The sequence below is a fragment of the Brassica napus genome, chromosome C9 (genome assembly GCF_020379485.1).
Source record: "Brassica napus cultivar Da-Ae chromosome C9, Da-Ae, whole genome shotgun sequence".
Taxonomy (NCBI): domain Eukaryota; kingdom Viridiplantae; phylum Streptophyta; class Magnoliopsida; order Brassicales; family Brassicaceae; genus Brassica; species Brassica napus.
The window spans coordinates 55,278,513-55,291,955 of NC_063452.1; the positions used below are offsets into that span (position 1 = coordinate 55,278,513).

Genomic DNA, 13,443 nt, shown 5'->3' on the forward strand with positions numbered 1-13,443 from the left:
TTTGAAGGCTACCATATTTCTGCTGCGACTCTGTTTCCCATGCTATTGTCTTGTGGCAAGAAGCTTGGTGCTGTGATTTCTTGGTTATTATCTGCTTCTTAGCTTTGTGGAAGTTTTGCCAGATTCAGCAGTGCACTGCACTTCTTTCCCAACAGTATCACTACTAATTTTACATCATGACACGAGTTTACTTCCTCCATGAGAGCATCCATCAGCTGAGGGAGCGGTCTACAGAAGCTGAACTGGTTTGTACTCGATCGGTCTAAATCACGGCGTACCACAACCCCTTGCGATCTTTCCTGATCCCAGATGGTCCGTATAACAACAGTCTTCACCTCGTGACTAAAAGATACAGGCACTACATCCGGTTCTTTCGATGGAAGATTTGCTTCCCTTTTAGCTAATCCATGGCTCTTGAAAAGATGCAGCAAATCCAGAAGACTAACAGTAGTGTCGACACAATCATGTGCTATTTGACTGATAACCGCATTGTTTGAACAGACTGATAAGAAACCGCCTTAGGGTGGTGATCATTACTCACTTGGCCTTTAAAAAGTATGAAAGAAGATGGACAGGACAGGAGTGTTGTTGTTCTCTATAAGACTCATCAACAACTTTCATCTTGGGTCTATGCTGATTAACCGTTACACCTAGTGGAGTCGTCCTTCTCTCCTCAACGTGAGCTTCACCAATCACCACCAAGCAGGCTCATGGTTAAGCTCTTTCGAAATCTAGTCAAGAGCCCATTTCCCCTGTATCACCACGTCTCTGCACACAGAATGAAAGCGTTGCATCTGTTCTTCAGCTATACAATACAACTGACCAGTCCTGACTTGTGATGAGTAAGCGTTGTAGTAGAACTCACGAGCTTCCTCTGCTGGTGTCGAATTCTAGACCAACGTAAGGTTCGGCTCCTGAGCTTTGACACTGGTAAGCATAACTTTATTAGGGATTTCGGTGAAGACTGTAGGACCGCGGAAATCCTGATTGAAAATTACGAAACAAAAGTATATAAAACGATAATAAAAACGTTTAAAAAACATAAGGAAATAGACAAAATTCACGGAGTCGAGATTTGATCTCTTTCCTTAACTCAATAAATCGCCCGTAATGTGTGACGGTTTTATGCGATTTTTGAATCCCAGGATACAACCGTGATGAAACTGTTTCGCAACACCCAAAACAGAATCTACGAACTTAACTACTACGATATACTCTCGAGACACTTACTTTTAAAAAGAAGAAAAATCTAAAGAGTATTTTTTTTTAGTGAGAGAAAGCTTGGATTTGTGTGTGTAGTGAGATGATGAATGTGTGGAATGAGATAATTGTATATTTTGATTATGAAGAGATCATGCAGTATTTATAAGAGAATTTACCTTGGTCACCAAGCAAGTTAAACTTGGTAACCAAGTTGGCTTGACTTGGTCTCCAAGGTGGCTTAGCTTTGGTTGTCAAGTTTGCTAACTTGGTTGCCAAGTTTTCTCTTAAGGCTTAAGCCTTTTTCATCGTGGGTCTAAAACCAATAATTGAATCAATATACTCAGCTCATTTAGCTTGCAAAATGAGTCCAAAATCTTCATATCTCTTCACATAAAATCAAATTTTTACTCAGCCATTGGGCTTATAAAATTTTTGTATTCACACATCCAATTATTACTCAGCCCATATAAGGCTTATAATAATTGGTTCAACAATCCCCCACATGAATAGAATTACTCTAAAAACTAGGCTAGATAGACTACGACTGACTCTACAACTAGACCTAGACTAGACAGACAGAATTTTCGAGAGTATAAGCGAAAAACTAATTGTATATGATGTAGTAGCGCTTTCCAGCTTTGAACTACTCATTGTTAATATCTGTCGGATTTATTTACTTATCAGGTGGTGAACATGATGTCTTGAACCCCCCCCCCCCGAAAGTTTATGTAAACCGAGTCAACAGATATAACACATCTGCGTTTTCTCGTAGAGTTAAGTTCTCTATTGTGTTCATTTTGGCCGTGAACTTGCCTGGTTAGTCATGAGTGAACTTGGAGAGTATAGCCTGAACTTCATTCTCCTAGAAACGGCCCCATTTCACACTCACTAGGTGATTGCCATGTGCACCTACCATATACACAATAAAGTACCCTGTAATACTTTATATACATGTATATGAAGGTCATGGTCTTATCTCATTAAAAATCAATGCTTAACCTTAAATTTACAGGAGCACTGATTATCATCTTTGGATATGGGTAGGTTTCAGTGCTTTTATCAGATTTTGTTTGATTTAGTTATCCCTTTGAACCAACTTCTTGGGATCTCCAGTCACGTTAGTAGGGTTTCCATCAAACATCCTTTAATAATAGGCAATAAACCCATCCCCTTCAATGATTTTAATACTTAATCTCATGCTAAACCTTTGGTAAATAATCCATAAGGTTGTCAGCTGACATTTTGATATCACAGTTTCTAATGGTTTTACGCCGTCTTATGTGATGCGACTTACCATTATAGAGAGTATCCAGCTCCTGAGCTATAGCTGGTTGACTAAGCGTAGCTGGAGTGGTTTCTCCAACATTGGAATACCTTCCAAAATTATAAAGTCATTCTGCTTCTTCAGCTTTTTGACTAAAGCAATGAACTCAGATTACTTTCGAATCTGGCCAATAATATTTATTTGGGAGATTTCCAAGATATCACTGCACCTCCAAGTGTAAAGACATATCCACTCATGGATTTTGAATTCTTAGATTCGGATATACAGTTTGCATCACTTTATCCTTCTAAGACTCTTGGTTCTTTACTGTAGAGCAGCCTATAACTTATGGTGTATCACAAATACTTTAATACCCTTGTTATGGCTTTCTAATGTATATGACTTGGATTATTTATGTAGCGACTTAATACGTTGATTGCATGCGCTAAATCGGGTCCTATACAATTGGATAAGTACATTAGACTTCCAATGACCCTTGCATACTCCACTTACGACATTGACTCATCTACGTTCTTAATTAAGTGTAGTTGAGTGTCTAGTGGAGATTTTTGCAATTCTTCTTGAGTAGTTTTTAAACTTCTCAAGTATTTTTTTTTCAGCATAATGATCCTAAGATAAAATTATCTCGTCAGGAGTCTTCGTGATCTTAATGCTGAGAATAACATCCCCAAGACCCATGTCTTTCATGTCAAATTGACTATGAAGCATGTTCTTGATTTGTTGGATGATATCTTTATTACTGCCGATGATGAGCATGTCATCAACGTACAAACACAACATAATATACCCACGACGAGTACATTTGAAGTATATGCATTATCACATTCATTGATGCTTAATTCATTTGACATTATAACATTGTCAAACTTTTCATGTCATTGTTTTCGAAGCTTTCGCGAGCTTATACAATAACTTCACCCAAGTCGATAGACTTTGTGTCTTAACCCTAGATCTCAAATCTTTCAGGTTGTTTCATGTATATCTCATTTTCTAAATCTTCTTTTAGAAATGCAGATTTAACATCCATTTGATGGATTTCCAAGTATCTTGATGCTGCAATTACAATCATTATCATGACTGAAGTTATTCTCATCACTAGAGAATAGATGCCAAAGAATTCTAGACCGTTTTTTTTGTATGTTTGTTTGCACCACAAGTTTGGCCTTGCACTTATGAATTGAGCAATCAAGTTTCAACTTGGTTTTAAGTAGCCATCTGCACCCAGTGTTGAACCCTTGAGATAACTCTGTTATTTCGTAGGTATGGTTCTACATTATAGAATCCATTTTACTATTGAGTGCTTCTTTCAAACAAGGTGCATCAGGTGTAGACATGGCTTCAGCGTAAGATTTCAGCTCATTCTCAGCAAGAAATACCATCATGAAATCTTCACCAAAAGACTTTTCCTTGCGAGCTCTCTTGCTTCGTCTAGGTTTGTCTTCAACATCTTCTGCTTCAGTTAAAGAAGTTCCAGAAGTGCTTGCCTCAACTGTGGAGGTAATCGCATCTCTTTGTACGAGTGTGTTTAGGACATTGTTTAGCCTTACATTGAATTATCAGTTCAAAGAACGATGTATTCCTTGACTCCATGTTGTATTAACATGGATATCCGGTATATCTGATTTATGAACCAGAAGCCTATAAGCACTGTTGTTGTGTGCATAACCGATGAATATGCAATTCACGGTTTTTAGTCCAATTTAAACCTTTTTAGGAGGTAGTGCTATGACTTTTGCTAATCACCTCCACATTGTTAGGAGTTAGTGCAACTACTTTTGCCAAGCACCCCCACACTTTGAGGTATTTGTATGAATATACATTACCTATTCAAAGTACATGGCCTTTGCAAATGTTTGATTGTGGTAAGCAATGCTCCCCCCACATTTCCTGAGTTAATTCAGGATCATGCATGCTTGCATTCATCCTTTAAGAGTTTAGAACTTTTGTTCCGCAACTTCATTATGTTATGGAACATTGGCCCAAAACTACACTTCGTGTGTTAGTTTTTAACAAATTGGTTTGAGATTTCACATTATCTCTATATAAACCAATATTGCTACAACATTCGCCAGCCTTGCTATGATGTGTGTCAGCTTTTTGAAATTATCTATTAAACTTCTTTTAAGCAAGTTGCTTTCTGAAATTAATGTATAATTTCATATGAACATTTGGCTTTCTTAGTTCTTTTGCTCAATCACTTTCGTTTTATGTTCACAATTGTGAATATCATATGTTTTGTGATTTGCATATTTAACTTATTTGAAAGTTATTTTTTTATGGCTCGTAGCCTTTGCTTGTGAGAGATAGATTTTACTGAAAATTTCCAATTTATCTATAGACCTAGTATATCAAATTAATTGATATACATGCAGCCGTTCTCTCATGCATAAAGAATCACAGCTCTTTGACTAATATATGATAAACATATAATTCATCAAAAGAAATTTTGTCATTGCAAAATTCTTTGAGCGTATGTTCTATGCCTTGATTTGTCTATAAGGAAACTCAAAGTTCCATGAAAGTATTCAACTCACTATAGACTTATATAGTGGTTTTACTAGGCATAGATAAATCTTCACATGAAGACGATCCAAGTGGATGACCATTTCCAATAGGTTTGTCGTCTCACTGGTTATATTTGTATAATAAAACATTTCATGATTATTTGAACATAATCTTTCATCTTTAAATTTAGATTTATTCAAAAGAAAATATTTGAACACAATCTAAATATAGATTTGATTTATTCAAAAAATAAATATTTTATAATTATTTAGACACAATCTTTATATATATATTTATCTATATGGACACAATCTTAATATTTGGATTTATCCATTATAGATATTTGGACCCAATCATTAAATTTAGATTTATCCAAAGGTATTAAGAAGCTTTGTCTTATAATATTTATCCAAAAAATATTATGAATTTAATCTTCAAAGATTTATTCAAAATTATATTGAACTCAATCTTTTAAGATTTGTCCATATTTTACAAGACTTATCTTATGAGTTTAAACTAAGTAACCCATTTATTGACTTGAAATCATTGACATCAATAGTCATTATTGAATATGTTCACAAAATACAAGGGGTAGTAATTATTGAGAACTCAATTCAAATAAGCGTTCTCAGAAGTCGTGTAAAGCATTCTTAAACGATAATAATCATTCTTGGAATCGCTAAAAAACGTTCTTGAACTTTTAATAGTTGTTCTCAGAATCGCAAAAAAGCATTCTTGAACTTTTAATAATTGTTCTCAGAATTGCACAAAAGCGTTCTTAAACTTTTTAATAGTCGTTTTTCAGAATTCGCCAAAAGGCCTTCTTAAACGCTATTTTTCTTTAAAAAATGAGATCGCGAGCCTTTCAGAGAATGTCGCATAAATCATTTTCTAAATATGATTCGTCTTTTTATTCCAAAACGTTCTAAAGAATAGCTAAAGAGCGTTCTTAGAACCGTTTCAGATTGATTTAAAAAACGTTTTTGTAAAACTTTTTTATAAAATCGTTTTAAAAATATTGTTCGCAATATTCAATCCGATTCAAGCAATAAGCATAACAACATAATTTTACTCAGCCATTGGGCTTATAAAAATTTTCTATTCACATATCCAATTATTACTCATCCAATGTTAAGCTTATAATAATTGGTCCAACAATCCCTCACATGAATAGAAATTACTCTAAACACTAAACTAGATAGACTATGACCGACTCTACAACTAGACCTAACACTAGACTAGACAGACGGACTTTCCGAGAGTATAAGCGAAAAACTAACTGTAGTAGCATTTTTCAGCTTTGAACTACTCATTGTTAGTATCTGCCGAATTTACTTTTCAGGTGGTGAACATGATGTCTTAAACCCCCCCCCCCCCAAAGTTTATGTAAACCGAATCAGCAGATATAACACAACTGGCTTTTCTCGTAGAGTTAAGTTCTCTATTGTGTTCATTTTGGCCGTGAACTTGTCTGGTTAGTCATGAGTGAACTTGGAGAGTATAGCCTGAAATTCATTCTCCTAGAAACGACCTCATTTCACACTCACTAGGTGATTGCCATGTGCACCTACCATATACACAATAAAGTACCCTGTAATACTTTATATACATGTATATGAAGGTCATAGTCTTATCTCATTAAAAGCCAATGCTTAACCTTATCCTTACAGGAGCACTGTTATCATCTTGGGATATGGGTAGGTTTCAGTGCTTTTATCGGATTTTGTTTGATTTAGTTGTCCCTTTGAACCAACTTCTTGGGATCTCTAGTCACGTTAGTACGGTTTCCATCAAAAATCTTTTAATAATAGGCAATAAACCCATCCCCGTCAATGATTTTAATACTTAATCTCATGTTAAACCTTTGGTAAATAATCCATAAGATTGTCAGCTGACGTTTTGAGATCACAGTTTCTAATGGTTTTATGTCGTCTTATATGATGAGGCTTACCATTATAGAGAATATCCAATTCCCGAGCTATAGTCGATTGACTAAGCGTAGAGCTGAAATGGTTTCTCCGACAATGGAATATTTATAGGAGGTAGTACTATTACTTTTGCTAAGCACCTCCACATTTTTGGAGTTAGTACAACGACTTTTGCTAAGCACCCCCACACTTTGAAGTATTTGTATGAATTTACATAACCTTTTCAAAGTACATGGCTTTTTGCCAATGTTTGAATGTGGTAAGCAACGATCCCCTCACATTTCCTGAGTTAATTCAGGATCATGCATGCTTGCATTCATCCGTTAATAGTTTAGAACTTTTGTTCCGCAACTTCATTATGTTATGGAACATTGACCCAAAACTACACTTCATGTGTTAGTTTTTATCAAATTGGTTTGAAATTTCACATTATCTCTATGCAAAACAATATTGCTACAACATTCGACAGCCTTGCTACGATGTGTGTCATCTTTTTGAAATTATCTATTGAACTTCTTTTAAGCAAGTTGCGTTCTGAAATTAATGTATAATTTCATATGAACATTAGGCTTTCTTAGTTCTTTTGCTCAATCACTTTCGTTTTATGTTCACAATTGTGAATACCATATGTTTTGTGATTTGCATATTTGACTTACGTGAAGGTCTATTTTTATGGCTCGTAGCCTTTGCTTGTGAGAGAGAGATTTTATTCAAAATTTTCAATTTATCTATAGACCTAGTATATGAAATTAATTGATATACATGCAGTCGTTCTCTCATGCATAAAGAATCACAGCTCTTTGACTAATATATGATAAACATATAATTTATCAAAAGAAATTTTGTCATTGCAAAATTTTTTGAGCGTATGTTTTATGCCTTGAGTTGTCCATTAGGAAACTCAACGTTCCATGAAAGTATTCAACTCACTATAGACTTATATAGTGGTTTTACTAGGCATAGACAAATCTTCACATGAAGATGATCCAAGTGGATGACCATTCTCAATTAGGGTTGTCGTCTCACTGGTCTTAAGAAAATATTCCATAATCATTTGAATGCAATCTTTAATCCTTAGATTTAGATATATTCAAAAGAAATATTTTGTAATTATTTGGACACAATCTTTCAGATTTATCCATGATTTCAAAGTTCAGTCCTACTAAACATATCGGGGTAAAGTCTGCTTATGTTGATCAGTACAACCAAAACTTGTGTAGGCTACGTTCCAAGTGTAAGACCATTCCCAGTTAGGGTTGTCTCCTCACTGTATGAACTACCATTTACCCCATTAGTCATTGCTAATGATTGTCCTAGAATCCCCTAGTCGACGTTCTTGAACTTCTAATATTCGTCCTTAGAATCATTTTAAAGCGTTCTTGAACATTTAATATTTGTCCTCAGAATCGCATTAAAACGTTCTTGAACTTTTAATAGTTGTTCTCAGAATCGCACAAAAACATTCTTGAACTTTTCTAATAGTCGTTTTTCAGAATTCGCCAAACGGCCTTCTTAAACGCTATTTTTCTTTAGAAAATGAGATCGCGAGCCTTTCAGAGAATGTTGCGTAAATCATTTTCTAAATATTATTCGTCTTTTTATTCCAAAACGTTATAGAGAAAGCTAAAGAGCGTTCATAGAACCATTTCAGATCGATTTAAAAAGGTTTTATAAAATCGTTTTAAAAATATTGTTCGCAATATTCAATCCGATTCAAGCGACAAGCAGGAAGCAGATTTATTGAGTTAAGATTGTAGGACCGCGAAAATCCTGATTGAAAATTACGAAACAAAAGGCATATAAACGATAATATAAAGACTTACAACGTTTAAGAAATCGTAAGGAAATAGACGAATTCACGGAGTCGAGATTTGATCTATTTCCTTAACTCAATAAATCGTCCGTAATGTGTAACGGTTTTTTATGCGATTTTTTAATCCCAGGATACAACCGTGATGAGACTGTTTCACAACACCCGAAATAGAATCTACTAACTAACTACTACGATATACTCTCGAGACACTTACTCTAAAAAAGAAAAATCTAAAGAGTATTTTTTTTTCTTTTCTAGTGAGGGAAAGTGAGAAGAGAGAGAGATCAATGTGATGGAATGAAATATTTGTTACTTAGATTATGAAGAGATTAGTATTTATAAGAAAATTTAGCTTGGTCACCAAGCAAGTTAAACTTGGTAACCAAGTTGATTTGACTTGGCCACCAAGTTGACTTGACTTGGTCACCAAGGTGGCTTAGCTTGGTCACCAAGTTTGCTAACTTGATTGCCAAGTTTTTTTCTTAAGGCTTAAGCATTTTTTATCATGGTCCAAAACCAACAAATGAATCAATTTGCTCAGCTCATTTAGCTTGCAAAGTGAGTCCAAAATCTCCATATCTCTTCACATAACAACATAATTTTATTCAGCCATTGGGCTTATAAAATTTTTCTATTCACATATCCAATTATTACCCAGCCAGTGTTAAGCTTATAATAATTGGTCCAAGAACCAAGAGTCTTAGAAGGATAAAGTGATGCAAACTGTATATCTGAATCTAAGAACTCAAAATCTATGAGTGGATATGTCTTTACACTTGGAGGTGCAGTGATATCTTGGAAATCTCCCAAGTAAATATTATTGGCCAGATTCGAAAGTAATCTGAGTTCATTGCTTTAGTCAAAAAGATGAAGAAGCAGAATGGCTTTATAATTTTGGAAGGTATTCCAATGTTGGAGAAACCACTCCAGCTACGCTTAGTCAATGAGCTATAGCTCAGGAGCTGGATACTCTCTATAATGGTAAGTCGCATCACATAAGACTGCGTAAAACCATTAGAAACTGTGATCTCAAAACGTCAGCTGACAACCTTATGGATTATTTACCAAAGGTTTAGCATGAGATTAAGTATTAAAATCATTGAAGGGGGATGTGTTTATTGCCTCTATTAAAGGATGTTTGATGGAAACCCTACCAACGTGACTGGAGATCCCAAGAAGTTGGTTCAAAGGGACAACTAAATCAAACAAAATCTGATAAAAGCACTGAAACCTACCCATATCCCAAGATGATAGTATGTGCTCCTGTAAATTTAAGGTTAAGCATTGGCTTTTAATGAGATAAGACCATGACCTTCATATACATGTATATAAAGTATTACATGGTACTTTATTGTGTATATGGTAGGTGCACATGGCAATCACCTAGTGAGTGTGAAATGGAGCCGTTTCTAGGATAATGAAGGTCAGGCTATACTCTCCAAGTTCACTCATGACTAATCAGGAAAGTTCACGGCAAAAATGAACACAATAGAGAACTTAACTCTACGAGAAAATGCAGCTGTGTTATATCTGTTGACTCGGTTTACATAAACTTTCGGGGGGTTCAAGACATCATGTTCACCACCTGATAAGTAAATCCGACAGATATTAACAATGAGTAGTTCAAAGCTGAAAAATGCTACTACATCATATACAGTTAGTTTTTCGCTTATACTCTCGAAAAGTCTGTCTGTCTAGTCTATGTCTAGTTGTAGAGTCAGTCGTAGTCTATCTAGCCTAGTTTTTAGAGTAATTCTATTCATGTGGGATTGTTGAACCAATTATTATAAGCCTAATATGGGCTGAGTAATAATTGGATGTGTGAATAGAAAAATTTTATATGCCCAATGGCTGAGTAAAATTTTGATTTTATGTGAAAAGATATGAAGATTTTGGACTCACTTTGCAAGCTAAATGAGCTGAGAAAATTGATTAATTTATTGGTTTTAGACCCATGATGAAAAAGGCTTAAGCCTTAAGAGAAAACTTGGTAACCAAGTTGGCAAACTTGGCAATCAAGTTGGCTTGACTTGGTCTCCGTCACACATTACAGACGATTTATTGAGTTAAGGAAAGAGATCAAATCTCGACTCCGTGAATTTCGTCTATTTTCTTATGTTTTTTAAACGTTTTTTATTATCGTTTTATATACTTTTGTTTCGTAATTTTCAGTCAGGATTTCCACGGTCCTACAATCTTAAATAATCTTTCATCTTGAGTAGTTTTTTTTTAGTGAGAGAAAGCTTGGATTTGTGTGTGTAGTGAGATGATGAATGTGTGGAATGAGATAATTGTATATTTAAGAGATCATGTAGTATTTATAAGAGAATTTACCTTGGTCACCGAGCAAGTTAAACTTGGTAACCAAGTTGGCTAGAATTGGCCACCAAGTTGGCTTGACTTGGTCTCCAAGGTGGCTTAGCTTGGTTGCCAAGTTTTCTCTTAAGGCTTAAAAGCCTTTTTCATCATGGGTCTAAAACCAATAAATGAATCAATTTGCTCAACTCATTTAGCTTGCAAAGTGAGTCCAAAATCTTCGTATCTCTTCACATAAAATCAAAATTTTATTCAGCCATTGGGCTTATAAAATTTTTTTTATTCGCATATCCAATTATTACTCAGTCCATATTAGGCTTATAATAATTGGTTCAACAATTGACGACGATAGATAGAGAGAGAGGAAGAAGAAGCAATCCCCTTTCTTTTATTTTATCCGGCAGTCAATTTGACTTTTCTTTTTTAAACTAAAAAGCGAATGTCGTTATTACCGTATCGATAACTTTGACCAGGTAATGTAATAAAACTTTATTACTCTTCTAAGCCAGAGAGAGAGAGAAAAAAAAAAGGAAATTATTACACCAAGAGTCGCATTTCATCTTTTTATTACAGTGTAGGTCACTTTTCACTACTAGGACACTTTTTTTAAGTTTTCTTTGTTTCCTAACTCCTCTAGTTACGTCTTTAAACCAAACACCTAACTAAACTTGTAGTATTTAATATATTATATACTGTCTAGTTAAATGCTAGAGTTTGAACTAACTTAGAGATACTGTCTAATTGTTTATATTATTTTGTATTTTTAAGTTAATTCTCCCCTCTCCCCTCTCTCCCGTAACAAATTAGAGAAATAACTAAATTTGCAGAAGGAGAAGAAAGGAAGAAAATGAGATTTGCTCATGCCAAAATCGAGAAGGAAGATACCGTCATAGCTCGTAATTCAAGCCGCCGCCGCCAACGTATCTCTGTCTTCCGATGCACGTAGTCCAATAGGAAAATTCCAGTAACAATCTGGCTAGGATGAATAAAAATCCTCATGAAGCAACTCAATGGTGACGCAGTCCAAGTGAGTTAGATCTGAGATTCTTTTTTTTTTGTTCTGGGTCATCAAAAAAATCTCAGTGTTGTTCCATCGGTGAGATGGATCTGAGATTCTTTTTTTTTTGTTCTGGGTCATCAAAGAAATCTCAATGTTGTTCCATCAGTGGGTTACTTTTCCCAAGAAAAGTCGTTATGTTCTCTTGTTTCCCCTGATCTATAGATGCTAATCGATATCAAAGTTTCCAACTTTCTGTTGAGCTTTGATGATTTAGCTGATAATATATATGTTGATATAAAAGGTTATTGCTTTTCATTTAGCTTTATGCTGTAATCCTGTGAATTTAATCAAGAAGCTTACATCTCAAATTCACATTCAGAAAGTGAAAATATTGGTAGATTCAATATTAGTATACCTTGCTATCTTCTAGTTATTGATATGATTTGTGTTAAACTCCTTGAATTTCAGAACAATTTTTGTCTGCTTGTTTGATTGGGTTTTGAATAAAAACTGAGCAAAGCTTTTAATCTGCAAATCGTTAATTAGCTCCTCCTAGCAAGGTATGTCATATTTCAAAGTGTACCTCTTTGACTTTACCTAAACTTATGTCTCCGCAAATTCTTGTTCTTTCCTGTTCTTCTTCTATTTAACAGATATAAACTTGTCGTGTGTTTGATGCCACTTGTTAATTTGTGTGTTTTGCTTTTGCTTTTATGTTTGTAAACATGATAACATGCAATTGAACGTTTCGAGGATCAAAATTCTCTAGCACAAGATGGAGGCAGTGGTAAGGGTGGCGTATTGGCCGAATGATAGAAAGAATTCACCAGCTTGTTTTAGTTTCATGTATTCTGTAGAGTAATAGTAAATGAAACCAAGGCAAAATGCAATGTTATCTACATGTACACAATAAACTAATGGGTTGTTGTCATTTAACCACCATAGAAATGTATGTACATAAAAACTTTGAGTTGCAAGTATCTGAGTTTTTAGTAGATTCTCATAGAGTAGAAATATCATTTGATATATATATATATATATAGACTTAATATAGTCGACCAAAAACACAGTCCATATGTTACATACCTCCTATTGTACATGTGTACGCCATACTTTTATACATACACTATGTTTAGTAATTCTCTATGTATAGTACATTTAGCCAACACAAATTTAACCAATGATAATGACATATATCTACCAGTTTTTTAGCTAGTTAACCAAAAAGAATCACAACATTCGAGTTATCCAACAAAATTCACATGATGATGTACAATAAACTACTATTCATATGTACTCATGTGTTTTCTGTACATTGTTTTATGCTATCCACATGTACACCTATGTTCATGTACAATTATATTCATGTACATGTATTCCATTTTGAAATGGT

At 34.6% G+C, this 13,443-nt stretch overlaps 1 long non-coding RNA gene across 1 annotated transcript; it reads left to right on the plus strand.

The window, feature by feature from the left end:
- The first annotated feature begins 8,166 nt into the window (after positions 1-8,166).
- LOC106397688 lies at positions 8,167-13,047 on the plus strand. The gene is made up of 2 exons (XR_001279791.3): positions 8,167-12,077; positions 12,519-13,047. It is a non-coding gene; the product is annotated as an uncharacterized LOC106397688 (long non-coding RNA).
- The last annotated feature ends 396 nt before the right edge of the window (positions 13,048-13,443 follow it).